At 39.5% G+C, this 14,519-nt stretch overlaps 1 protein-coding gene and 1 pseudogene across 1 annotated transcript in view; one reads left to right on the top strand and one right to left on the bottom strand.

The window, feature by feature from the left end:
• GDF11 (growth differentiation factor 11) overlaps positions 1-14,519 on the bottom strand; it is a 355,478-nt gene that overhangs the window by 252,827 nt on the left and 88,132 nt on the right. The window lies entirely within an intron of this gene.
• Positions 12,481-12,599, top strand: LOC148523504 (5S ribosomal RNA; annotated as a pseudogene).

Raw genomic sequence — 14,519 nt, 5'->3', positions numbered from 1 at the left:
ACTTTCCATATCACAGATATTGTAGTTTATTTCTCTAGATTCTAAAATTTCTCATCTATAAATTCATCCCCTTCCACAATGACAATAAAAACAAGATGTCTTTTCATAGACACTTAAAGCCTGGTTAATTTGAGATGAAACCTTAAATGGTCTAATAAACTTTTGATCCAGCTTGACAAAAAATATTGATTACTTGAGGTTTTCAAGTGGACAGGCAGACTTTGGGCCTGATTCAGCAAGGATCGCAGCAAAGTCACATGCAATCGGTCAATTAATTTGCATTGCGCATACATCACAGTGCGCGTGCGTGAACTAGCTACTGCGATGGGAAATGCGTTTGAAGAGGCTACGCAGACCCTGAGCACAGTGATTGATAGGAAGTGCCGTTTCTGGGTGGTGACGGGGGGGTGGAGGGTCGGGCGAACGCAGGCGTGCCAGTGCGTTGGGACGGCGTTGTAGGGGTGTGCATAAGTTATTCATTGCAAATCCATACGCAGCCAGAGACCACACAGCGTGACCTGAAGTTAGCAATTCCCGAGTGAGGTCTGACCTGCCTTAACTGTGCGTATGGGTCCGATGTTACCGATTATTTCACTATGTTGCCCAAGTATACGGATGTGTGTAAGGGTAAGTGGGCGTTCTTATGGAAAGCTGTGATCGCAATGCGATTGCAAACATTTGCATTTCACTGCTAATATTAGCAACTGCGGTGCGCAGTAGCGCACGCAAGGGGGGTTTCTGAGTACCTAGAAACCCCCCCTGCCAGGCCAATCCATCCCCACAGCGCACAAGTATTTATTTGTTTTTTTAAAGTGAGACAGAGAGCTTTGTCTCTGTCTCATCAGGCCAGTCTGTGAGCTTCGACTGGGCAGCTTCCGCGTGGCTATGGAGATGGCTGAGAGCAGTACAGGGGAGCCGCTGTGGCTGCAGCTCCTCCCTGACAGCTCCCATGTGCCTTTGAGTGCCAGTGATGTTACTCACTGCACTCCTCCTCATCTGCTGAAGTCCTGACAGCATGTAATTAGCACAGCCACAAACAAGATCATCACAGGTACTGTACCTCAAAGTTCTGTTTATACCATGGGTGTGGGGGGAGATGGTCTGTAGTCTGAGTGTGTGTAATGTGCAGTGCAAGGTGTCTATGTGTAATGTGCAGTGTAAGTGGCTGTGTGTAATGTGCAGTGTCTGTGTGTAATGTGCAGTGTGTGTCAGTGTGCAATGTGCAGTTTGTGTATGTGTATAATGTGCAGTGTAAGTGTCTGTGTGTAATGTGCAGTGTAAGTGTCTGTGTGCAATGTGCAGTGTGTGTATGTGTTTAATATGCAGTGTAAATGCCTGTGTGTAATCTGCAGTGTGTAATGTGCAGTGTGTGTCTGTGTGTAATGTGCAGTGTAAATGCCTGTGTTAGATCTGCAGTGTGTAATGTGCAGTGTGTGTCTGTGTGTAATGTGCAGTGTAAATCCTGTGTGTAATCTGCAGTGTGTAATGTGCAGTGTAAGTGTGTGTAATCTGCAATGTAAATGTCTGTGTGTAATGTGCCGTGTAAGTGTCTGTAATCTCCTCTGAGTGTATGTGTGTGGGAGGGGAGGAGGGGAGCAGTCCAAATTGGGACTACAACTATACTTACACAATACATTGCAAAAATTTAACTATCCATGTGTGAGAGGCATGTGGGTGGTTTGTATATACAGAGCCATAACTAGACTTTTTGGTGCCCTGTGCCAGAAAGAGCATTGGCGCCCCCCTAATTTTTCAAAGGGACATAATGCGCCCAAAAAACGGCCATGGCCTCATGGGGAAGGGCCAGGGAAGAGATAGGAGAGGCCAGGAGATGCTGCGGATTAAATAAGAGGAAGCTACAAGCAAGAATGATAATAAGCAGAAATTTGACACGCCCAAACAGCGCCCCCTGACCTGTGCGATGGCACCGGCCGCACTACCCTAGCTACGGCCCTGTATATATATATATATATATATATATATATATATATATATATATATAAATTGTATACACATACTACATACATATGCAGAAACCCCCCTTACAAATCCTGCGTTTGCCACTGGGTGCGTGCGTTCTAGCAGAATAGCGATCCTTGCTGGATCAGGCCATTAGTTCCAACTTGAAAGCTCTAATGGTTCTGTCTGCACCATGTTTATAATGTTCCTGAGATTCTCTGAAAGTTTCATTTTTAGTCTCTGTTTTGTTTTCAGTATAAAAAAAAATAAAAAAATATATATTAGTTACAATTTGAATTATTGTGAAGACTGGGAATTCAAAACAAATGATAGAATTTAAAGTTGGCAAAGTAAGGAATTAGTAAAATTGAGTTATGTTCAAAGTTTTAAGCAAAGTCAAAACATCAGAATTAAAGGTCCCCATATATCAGAGATTGATTGCAGCAATTGTGCAATTTGCAATCGATTGTGTATAAAAATCTTTCCCTTTTTCAATCGATTGTGGCAATTCTGCAATCTGCAATCGATTGAAAAAGGGAAAGATTTTTATACACAATCGATTGCAAATTGCACGATTGCTGCAATCAATCTCTGATGTATGGGGCCTTAAGAGTAAACTGTCCAGCCAATCATTTTGAAGGTAAGTAATGTAAAGGCCCCCATACACCAGCAATCTGAAAACCACAATTTAACAATTTGAAGATATATTGCCTGATTTTAGGATTTCCCAATTTAGCAATCTGCGCCCATACACTACAGATCTTTTTCAGTGATTTGCAGATCATTCTCAGCAAACACAGTTCTGCCAATCTTGAAAGGCCCATCATTTTACTAGTAACGGTCTGCAAATCTGCTAATCGTTTCCATACACTAGCGATCTACAGCCCCAATCGATCTGTGAAATCCAACATGTTGGACAATCTGATTTAACAATTCCAATTACTTTTTGGTTGCAATCTGCGATCTGTGAAGCCCATACATTGCAGATTTGTTTACACAATCCATTGCAAGTTGCAGAATTGCCACAATCGATTGCTGATGTATGGGGGCCTTAACTTTGTAAATATTGTTCAACAATTTGACTAGTTCTTTCAGTTTGCCCATATGACTGTTGATGGAAAGAAAAAGACAGATTAACATTAACTCCAAGGGTGTTATAGGAATGTTTCTAGAAATTGGATGTAAGTTAAACTCCTTGACTTGAAAATACATAGAGCGGTATTCAATATGAGCCGAGCCGCGATACTTTTTCGCGGCCCAGACTTTTTTGCGCCTACTTCGCCTGTTTGAAAAGTATCGCGCGCGTGCACGCTTTACCCCGTATTCAATATGAAAGTACGGAAAAATGGCAACCGGCGAAACTGAAACTGGTGGAAAGTTCTGTCAGATTTGGGGAAATCAGTCTGACACCCCCCAAAAGATGCTCTGACATGGGGGTTCACTATGATACCCCCCGATTTGGCTTGCTGAAAGTATTTGGGGTTTTTAAACAGGCTCAATAGCTGCTAAATAGTGTTTTTCAACATGTGGTGCAGAATAGTATTCAGGAATATTTTTTTCTGAAAATAACTATTCCCAGCAAATTTGGGGTACTTGAAAATGGAGGTCTGCATATTTAAAAGTTGCTAAAGTGTAGTTGTAAAAATTGTGAAAAATCCGCCTGCCGCAAGCATCTGCAGTCAAAAAAACACTTGGGGCATACTTGGGGACCCCCCCCAGAGTCAAGTTCGCTAGTTTTTAACTTTGTACCCCAACTTTTTTTTTTCGCCCCCTTTTTCAAAGTCATTTTTTAGGGGGTCCTTAAGTGGTTTTTTTTTTCATTTTTTGACACAGTTTACCTTTGGGGGACTGTCTGAAGGCTGCACGGGGGTTCCCGCAACGTTGCAACCCAAAACCCCAATTATGCACTTTTTTCCGCCTGCTATTCATAGGTGAAACTTTTTCGCCTGGTACACTGCATTGACTTTCCGCCTAGGCGGAAAGTCCTTCAAATTGAGTACGGGGTAAAACCAAAACAGGCGAAAATGACGTCACCCACGAAAAAGTTTTGCCAAAAACATGCGAAAACGGCTTTTCGCTCCAAATTGAATATGGGCCATAGCCAGTAATGCTACAAAGTCTGTTTCATAAATCATTAATTCCACGGTCCGTTTAGCAGCAGATAGTCCTTTGTAAGGACTATCATCATCTCTTTAGAAGGAGTTAAATCAACTATGAAATTCATAGAAATTAAGCTCCAAGGGCAAGATGACATAGAAAGATGTTGTAAACCCACTTGCGAGGCACACTTCTGACATGAAATAACATAAAATATAAAATTAATATTCTCTTAAATAACCAGCAGGTTTGTAGTAATTGACTAATTTTAATACATCTACTCATACTGACTGGTACATAGTTCAACAGCGATTGTGGAACATTAAATATCCACTGAAGGGATGTTCTAGAAGAAAATCACTAATCATACCCATCTTTCAGAAGTGAACAAATCTGTTGAAACAGTGGCTCTAAAAAATATGTTCTAGAAGAATTGTATTTCCAGATAGTGCTTCCAAATGAAGTTCAGAAAATATTCTAAAGAGAGCATCAGCTTGACCGTGCTGATGTTAAAAAAAAAAAAAAAAAAAGAGAGTAAAAAGATGAATAAAACAGTCTTAATCCTTAAGTTACCATACAAGAAGAATATATTTTTTGATTAGTTGAGTAATAGAAGCATTCAGGGGTTAAAGTGGGCCGGAACAGGGCGGACCTGCATTCTGTCAGTTCTATTTGGAGACGGAACCAGTTCCACCTCCTCCGGCCCATCTCACCCAGTCAGCCATCCCGGCGCCGCAGGGAGACTCCATTTGCCAGGTGCCGTTGAGATTTTGCTGCCAGTGGGCGACCGGCTCCTTGCCCTTATGGCTCCCGCAGTGTGCACTATGGGAGAGACATCATGACGTCTGGGGGCACTATTAATGGGGGCACTACCACTGGAGGAATTACCACTGGGGCACTACTACAGGGGGCATTACTGCAGGGGGCACTACTACTGGGGGCACTGCATAGGGGGCACTGCATAAAGGGCACTACTACTGGGGGCACTGCATAAGGGGCACCACTACTGTAGGCACTGCATAAGGGGCACTACCACTGTGGGCACTGCATAATGGGCACTACCACTGTGGGCATTATGTGTAACGGGCACCACTGCGTGGGCATTGTGCATAAGGGGCACTGGCACTTCTGTGTGTCATAGCACGAATAAGGGACACTACTATGTGGTATAATGTGAACCAGGGGCACTATGAGCGGTGTAATGTAAATAAGATTATGCTACTGTGTGGCGTAATTTGAATTGGGGATACTATTGTGTGACCACGCCCCTTTTGAGACCACGCCTCTTTTTTGAGACCACGTCCCTACAGCGTACACAGCCCCTTTATTAAATAAGCGTGGGGGGGCAGTTGAGTTCCACCACTTCTCTAGGACAACATTAAGCACTGGAAGCATTGAATATAGTAAGATTCTTACAAATTTTTTTACAGAATTTGTAAAAATCAATAAACATCTGCACTTCTTTTTATATAAAAGAACTGCATTAATTTTAGTTCAGATAATCTGGGGGATTCATATAGTTTATGAATTGTTCAAATTCACATCTCCAATTTAATTTACAGGGTTTTTCTGAAATCTTTGCAGCAAAGTACAGGATGTTTATATTGTTAAACAATATTAACAGAAAAATTAAGAATGTTATCCAAATAGGCAACTACATCGGTACCATCGGAACCATCCGCACAGTTGTGGTTTAAACGCCGTTACAGGGGCATGCATAAGTAAGCCCCTGCGATAGCATACGCTGCCAGAAGTCTAGATGGCGACAGGAAGTTTAGCAGTTTCTGCGGTAGGGTCGACCCTACCGCAGAAACTGCTAAACTTCCTGTCGCCATCTAGACTTCTGGCAGCGTATGCTATCGCAGGGGCTTACTTATGCACGCCCCTGTAACGGTGTTTAAATGCCCAGGCACGCCTGCGTTTCTCTGATCACCCCCCGTGACCACTCTCAAACGGTCACTTTGTGGTCGGTTTGCACATGGTGTCTTATACGCATTCGCAGAATGCAAAAATCAGCTGGTTGCGTGCGAATGCAGCCTTGTGAACCAACGTGAATAAGGCCCTATGCCCCAGCTGTGAATAAGGAACTCTGTGTGTAGAACGGATTTCCTCCTCCTGCTACGGCCCCCTGGATTTGATGTAGCAGTCTGTGGCCACCAAATTTTCTGACAAAATAGCCACAGGAAGGGGGGGGCAAGAGTTAATGGAGTGTGATTTTTGCGACTGGAGGGGGAGATGTTTGATGCCCTGAAACAAGTTTTATTGACACTGAAGTTAGGCGTTTATACACATTGGGGTATTAACACAGGAGGCTGTGGTTACACTGGTGGGTAGTGGGGTTATGCCACTGGGGATTTGTTGCTGTTGAGGGATCTATTGACACTAGGGGGCTGGGGGACAGGAGGTGACTTTACTAGAGATTTGCGGTTTGGTTTTGGCCCGGATCTCAGAATGAGGCAAAACGTCATCTTTCATGGACATCTGTGCTGAGATGTCTATGAAAGATGCCGTATTGGCTTGCTCTTAGAACCGAACTTGGCAAAAACATCCATGCCAAAAACGAACTGCTCATCTCTAAATTTTACATTACATTGAGGGCCTATTGACATGTGAAGTGGGAGTGTGATCCCCCCCTCAGTCATATATTTTTTTCGATCAAATATTTAAATATATTTAAAAAAATATGTTCAAAACTTAATTACATTTCTTTAAAAACAAAAACAATGTGAGAGGTTTTTGAAAAAGAAAGAAAAAATTAACCAGTTAAGTGGTAAAACATTATTGATAAAATGCTGCTAAGTTGTAGGGCATTATACAGGCCGAAAGGGACTGACCAAATACTCAAAATTCCCATATCTGGTCCTGAAGGCAGTTTGTCACTAAACTACTGGATGAATATGAACAAGATTGTAAGAAACATGTAAGTCATGGCTGGCATACATCATAGCTTTCTGTAGCCTCTCAACCAATTTGGGAATTAAGGGTCATAGTTTTTGACTGTAATTTTATTTAATGCCCTGTATTCAATACAGGGACTTAAGGTAGATTCCTTTTTTGCAACAAGAAATAAAACTGCACCAGTGAAGAAGTGGAATGACGAATAAAGCCCTTCTTTACATTTTCATCCAGGTACTCTCATAAGACTTTTAACTACAGTTCATAAAGAGAATAAATCAGTCCAAAGGGTATCCATTATTCCAGGAACACCAATGGTACAATTTTAGGGGCAATTAGTAGATAATTTATCTATATTCTTTTTATCCCCAAATTCTCTACATTAGTGGGGTCAATTTATCGAAATCTTTAGAAGAAAGTTCAGAGACCCTGGAAGACAGTTAAGCGTACAGTGATCATAGGAGAATGATAAAGTGCAAGTGTCCCACTTGTTGGGCATATTATGAAGAGATAGTCAAGGGATTCCCAAATTAATGGTATTCGAATAATGACCCCCAAATGAAAGCTAATAATTTAATGATGTCCTGGCTCTATAACACTGGGGAACAAAAAAAATATATTTTTTTTTCTTGCCAAGGATTTAAGATCGGTTTGAGAGTACTTGCAGGTCATATTTGCACATTAGATCTTCACCATAGCTGAATTGGCTCCAGTTTTCAAATTAATGAAAAATCATAACATTCAATTATTTTTTTCTCCATTTGAAGTACCTTACTAGTCTAGGCCTGCTTTACTTAACAGAATCGACTTAGTTTTGCTTTTTTAACAACTACCCTCTTTCAACAATAACAAGAATTTGTTTTATTTGTGATAACGTAGCGGGTAGTCACGTTTGAGACACATAACACATTCAAATCTCCTCACTAACACTGGGAGGAGGCATTGCAGTGCACTGCTGAGCCTGCTGGGACATCCTCAGACCACAGCCACTCCTCCTCCCAGCATACAGAGAGGAGCAGCAGAGAGTACCGAGTGACGCAGTTAGCACACCTCCTGTTCCTTTGTTCGGCCCTCTCTCTGTTCCACCACAACCAATTTCCTGCCATTTGGGCTTGTTTGTTTAGTACATCCTTGGCTTTTGTTGGGAGTTAGCACTGAATGTGTGAAACAAAACGTTTTCGCTGTAAAAATTACTAACAACCCTGATGTTTTTTGTTATATTTGTGGCAAATATAGTGTTGCAAAAGAAAGAAAAAATAGAACCATATTTGTAAAATAAGCATATAAGGCTTATTTTGGATGTCACATAAGCCAGCACGATAAGATTTGGGTGTCTCACAAAGTTTGTAAAACTCCGCAATTGGACTAAAGGTGATCGAAAAGGACTTCATTTCAGTATACCTATGATGTGGTGTGAGCCAAAAGATCACTTGAGTGACTGCTATATTTCTGCTGTAAATGTGAAGGGTATGAATCGATTTAAGAAACGCAAATGGGAATACCCAAGTATGAATTCTGCAAAATAACCGATACCACATAGCGAAGATTTTCCTGTACCATCATTTAGTTCTTTGTGCGAAGTTGAATGTGATGATTTGGAAATGTTAATTTCATCCAGTCCAAGTGACAACAGAGATGAAAGTGAGTTTGAAGAAAGTTCCTCTACAGCAAAAAAATTTTCTCAAAAAGGAACTAAATGATTTAATTCGTGACTTGAATTTTTTATTTTTTTTTAAAAACAATTTTTATTGAATTCAAAGAGGTCAAAACAAGGACAATATTATATATAGTATTACATTAATGGCAAGAATTATGGTTGGTTAATACAATACTGGTGGATTATACAGTCAAGATTGTATATTTGCCTTGTTCCTCATAAATTCTAATTTTATTTTATTCAAAATTTATATAGTTTAACCAAACATCATATAACTAAGTCCAATTAAAGAAACTGGTGAAAAGAAAAGATAAAAAGGAGAAGGGAAAGGGGGGGAGGGGGAGTCCTCTACATTTATAGTGCGTTCAGGGAATATTTCGTGATAGCGACCATGTGGTATTTTCAAACACCTTTGTAATCTGCTCATAAGTCTGAGTGGGTAGATAGTTGAGGTAAGATTCCCTTTTGTTATAGTATCTAACAACACGTTTTTCAATATACATTGCCGTACATCTATCATAATAGAGAATGTTAAGCAATTCCAATTTAAGCATTTCTAAAGAAGGAGCTACCCTACAGATCCACTTCTGCAAAATTAGTTGCTTTGCTAGAGTAACCATTATAGTAAGAAAAGGTAACATTGAAGGGGAAATAAGTGTTGGCGACCAAGAGGTGAAGTCAGAAAAAAGGAAAGCTTCCCAAGAAAATGGTAATCTAACTCTAGCAATCTGAGTAATAAAAGTGTGTATTTTATACCAAAACTTCTTTATTTTAGGACACTGCCAAAAATTATGTAAAAAATTTGCTGAGGTTGCATGACATTTTATGCACTTGCTCGGTTCACCTGGGAGCATATGACTTTGTTGTGCTTGGGAAATATACGCTCTATTCAAAAACTTAATATGAGTTTCCTGCAGTCTAGCCGAGCTGAGCCATTTCATACTGGATGGGAATAAAGTCATAACTCGTTCTGGAAAGTTGAAATCGGGAAAATCTTGATGCCAAGACGACTAGACTCGTTTCCACAAACCCAGTACAATATTAGATAGCAAATCATTGTATAAGTATTTAAGTTTATACTTGTTGCTAGAGACCAAAGTGAAAAGAGAATATATAGGGGAAGGAGTAGATGGAGCTAGTAGTGATGCATACGAACTAGAAGGTATGTTGCTGTTGATATAGTGTCTAGTTTGTAGGTATAAGAAAAATTGTGAGTTAGGAATATCAAAAAATTTCCTTCACTTGTTGGAAGGAATAAAGATTGCCTCCATGGTCAAAAATGTTTCTGATAGCCACAATCCCTTTTTGTTTCCATGACTTGTAATGGGATATTGTAAGGGACGGTGGAAAATCTGGGTTACCCCAGAGAGGTATGTATTTAGTAAGATGTGGGTTTGAGCCCAGACGTTTGTTTATAGCAGACATTGACAGAATTTTCATATTTTGGCCTCTATTCACCACCGCAATGGCTTTGAAATAAAACAAACAACATGTGCTTTAACTGCAGACTTTCAGATTTAATTTGAGTTACATCCAAATCAAGTGAACAGTGTAGGAATTACAACGGTATCTATATGTGCTTCCCACTTTTAAAGGGGCCAAAAGTAATGGGACTATCAACTCAAACGCTATTTCATGGACAAGTGTGGGCTATTCCCTCGTTATTTCATTATCAATTAAGCAGGTAAAAGGTCTGGAGTTGATTCTAGGTGTGACATTTGCACTTGGAATCAGTTGCTGTCGACTCTCAATATGAGATCCAAAGAGCTGTCACTATCAGTGAAGTAAGCCATCATTAGGCTGAAAAATCAAAACAAACCCATCAGAGAGATAGCAAAAACATTAGGTGTGGCGAAATCAACTGTTTGGAACATTCTTAAAAAGAAAGAACGAACCGGAGAGCTCAGCAACACCAAAAGACTCGGAAGACCACTGAAAACAACTGTGGTGGATGACAGAAGAATTATTGGCCAGTTGGCTAAATCAAGAACACTCTCCAGGAGGTAGGTGTATATGTGTCAAAGTCAACAATCAAGAGAAGACTTCACAAGAGTGAATATAGAGGGTTCACCACAAGATGTAAACCATTGGTGAGCCACAAAAACAGGAAGACCAGATTAGAGTTTGCCAAACAACATCTAAAAAAGCCATTACAGTTCTGGAACAACATCCTATGGACAGATGAGACAAAGATCAACTTGTACCTAGAAAAGAGTAATCCTATATAGTAGGAAAACAGAAAGAAACTCCTTTGTGGGGGCACTCTTATTACATAGTTCACAAAATTTTTTAGTAAAACATAGCTTTTATTTTATATGCACTTAAAAAGACTTTAACAAGACATTAAACAACAAAACAACACAGATCACTACATATACATTTATTTTTTTTATAGACAAATATTCAGCACCACAGTATTCTGTACCATATATGACTGCAGCACAGTTAATCAAAGGTGATAGACGATATCAGCACCATGGCTAAAATACAATATAGTATGGCCGCAATGCATTCAAGAGTGCGATTATCATTAAATACTTTATTAAATATATCCCATACCCTGCTGTATTGGCAGTGGCAGGAAAGGCAAATTATTGAATATGCTTGTAACAGTAATTACTATTATGTAGCCATGTACGCCATCCATATATACAAGCTGTTTCATATAGCCGGCGTCTGGGTATGTAATCCTTTATTATATATGCAAACCCTTATTAGACTGTTTGTTCAATACATCATAATTATATAGTTTGCAATTCTAATACTAAAGGTATTAGTGATTAATGCACCAGATAAATTCCATTAGCACTAATATCCCCACTTGTCAGTCCTGTGTAAAGTAGACATATAACTCTCTGGAATTAACCAAACCTTTTATAGTTCTATGCTTCAATTACATATCATATCTCCCCACAGTGGGTGTGTCAAACAAATTGATGTTTTTAACCACATACAAAAACATACTGCTACAAGTTTTTTGCTAAGGGCAAGAGAAAGATGTCCCCATGGTGTAACGAAATATATTAGAGCTCACAAGGGTAGCCAAACATCACTCATATTGTGTATAATTAGTAAAATGGAGACATAAATGTCACAGGAGAACCAACCAAGTAAATACAGTAGGTGATGTGCTTAATATCTGTGCGATGTCCCCATATCATACACCAGGGCTCTGCAGGCACCTGCCAGGGGGTCAGCTGGGAACAGCTGATACTCACAATACCTGAGCAGTGCCCCCGCGTGTGAAGAGGTGATGGTCAGACACCGGCCGGGAGATCAGCTAGGAACAGCTGATACTCACGTGTCCTGTGACGCGCGTTTCGCCGTTCAGGCTTTGTCAAACGGGGCCGATAGTTAGAGCTATGGGACGTCAGCTTATTTATTGGCTGCGTAATTAGAATATCTCCGCCCCTCTACTTGCATCATTTGGGGATGATATATCCCTATTTCTTGGTCACAGATCACAGTTTACACATGTCAATCATGAGAGATCTGTTTTACTTATTATGTGTTGTATAATGGCACTGGTCACATTGGCTCTGAGTATTATGCTTATTACCAAATTGATTACTTAATTGATTGAAGGAGCATTTAGACTATATGGAACTATTAAAATAATATAGAGGTTCTTATTATTCTTATATATTAATTTTTCCAAATATGTCTTTTTATTGGTTTATAGGGACCTAAGTAAACCCTTATATTTAAAAAGAATTATCAAACTATCAGAATATATATCAATATTAGTTATTGGTAGATATAAATTTCTTTTTGAGCCCTCTATAGGGATTTGTTTTAAGATCCACAAGTAGCTATACTCTTATTTAATCACTCTCTAATTCGGTCCGACTAGATATCTTGCAATGTCTTACATCTACAGCTATACCACCCCGGACATGCCCAATGTCATCTGATCTTGGAAGCTATGCAGTGTTGGGCCTGGTTAGTACTTGGATGGGAGACCATCTAGGAATACCAGGTGCAGTAGGTGATATTTCACCAGGGTGCTAGTCGGTTAACAAAATACGAAAAGCAGAAGTGATTTTTACTTTCTTCCATTTGATGCCCTACACCTGCCCTCAGGTGTGTGTTGTACACACCTGAGTTAGGTCTGTTCACTGTATTGGAACATACAGACTGAAAAGGTTTTGTGGTTGTAGGGTGCAACTCGTTTTTGTCTCTATTCTTATTTTTATTGTTCTGATTTATTTATATCTGTATACTGTTACAGATAATGTCCGGATCCATCCGTACAGAGATGTAGGATTTTGGCTATTCTTATTTTTATTTTTTTAATATTTATTTTTATTTAAAAAAAATATATATATTTTTTTATTTTATATTTATTTTTATTCTTATTTTTATTTCTATTTTTATTTTTATCTTTATTTAAATTGTTTTATTTATTCCAATATACAGAGTAACTCTCTCTTTTGAAATGACTATAAGAGATATACGATTTCCAATTGATACAACTATGTACCTCTTTTTCCTCACTCATACCTTAATTCTTCACTCTCTCATTCGGTCCGTCAGTGTTCCCTGCAATGCATATACAGCACCAGGGAATCTGTCAGTTAACATTATACACGAAAAACAGAAGTGACTTTACCTTTCTTCTCATTTGTGACCTATACAACACATACCCGAATGAGGTCCGTTCACTGTAAAATTACACATGGACCAATAAGGCCTTTGTGGTTATAGGGTTGCAACTTGTTTATATATGTCCTCTTTCCACTATATGAACAGTAATTAAATTGGACATTAGCATTTGTGACTACATGATTTATGATCTTTTTAAACATAGGTATGACCCAGAAATTATATAGGCTGATATTTGATTCTTTTACTAATACAGAATTTATTATAGGGTTAATTGTTTGGTTCTTCTTTTCTCCTGTTGATATATTTATCAGATGACTAAATCATTCTACCCTCTACAATAAGAACATGGGGCAACAGTGCTGCGATATAATAGAGCTATAAATATGATCACATATAAATGTTTAACAATCGCTTGCACTAATTGCACTGTTGCCTCATGATTACAAGATGTGTTTAGGAGGTAAGGAGATGGTTAAATATGACCTAAAAACTCACTCCTACAACAATCAGGGAATCCTGACGATGTAATGGATAAACAGGAATTATCCCCATGACTACTCTCTCTGGTTACTCCCATTCTATGACAACCTTCTCCTGTCCCTCCCATCTCACTGATGCAAGTAGAGGGGCGGAGATATTCTAATTACGCAGCCAATAAATAAGCTGACGTCCCATAGCTCTAACTATCGGCCCCCTGTTTGACAAAGCCTGAATGGCGAAACGCGCGTCACAGGACACGTGAGTAGCTGATCTCCCGGCCGGCATCTGACCATCCCCTCTTCACACGCAGGGGCAACGCTCAGGTATTGTGAGTATCAGCTGTTCCCAGCTGACCCCCTGGCAGGTGTCTGCAGAGCCCTGGTGTATGATATGGGGACATCGCACAGATATTAAGCACGTCGCCTAATGTATTTACTTGATTGGTTCTCCTGTGACATTTATGTCTCCATTTTACTAATTATACACAATATGAGTGATGTTTGGCTACCCTTGTGAGCTCTAATATATTTCTTTAGACCATGTGGGCATCTTTCTCTTGCCCTTAGCAAAATACTTGGAGCAGTATGTTTTTGTATGTGGTTAAAAACATCAATTTGTTTGACACACCCACTGTGGGGAGATATGATATGTAATTGAAGCATAGAACTATAAAAGGTTTGGATAATTCCAGAGTTATATGTCTACTTTACACAGGACTGACAAGTGGGGATATTAGTGCTAATGGAATTTATCTGGTGCATTAATCACTAATACCTTTAGTATTAGAATTGCAAACTATATAATTATGATGTATTGAACAAAC

Source organism: Taudactylus pleione, unplaced genomic scaffold, assembly GCF_031769625.1.
Source record: "Taudactylus pleione unplaced genomic scaffold, aTauple2 ptg000130l, whole genome shotgun sequence".
Taxonomy (NCBI): Eukaryota; Metazoa; Chordata; class Amphibia; order Anura; family Myobatrachidae; genus Taudactylus; species Taudactylus pleione.
This window is presented reverse-complemented; position numbering and strand designations above follow the sequence as displayed.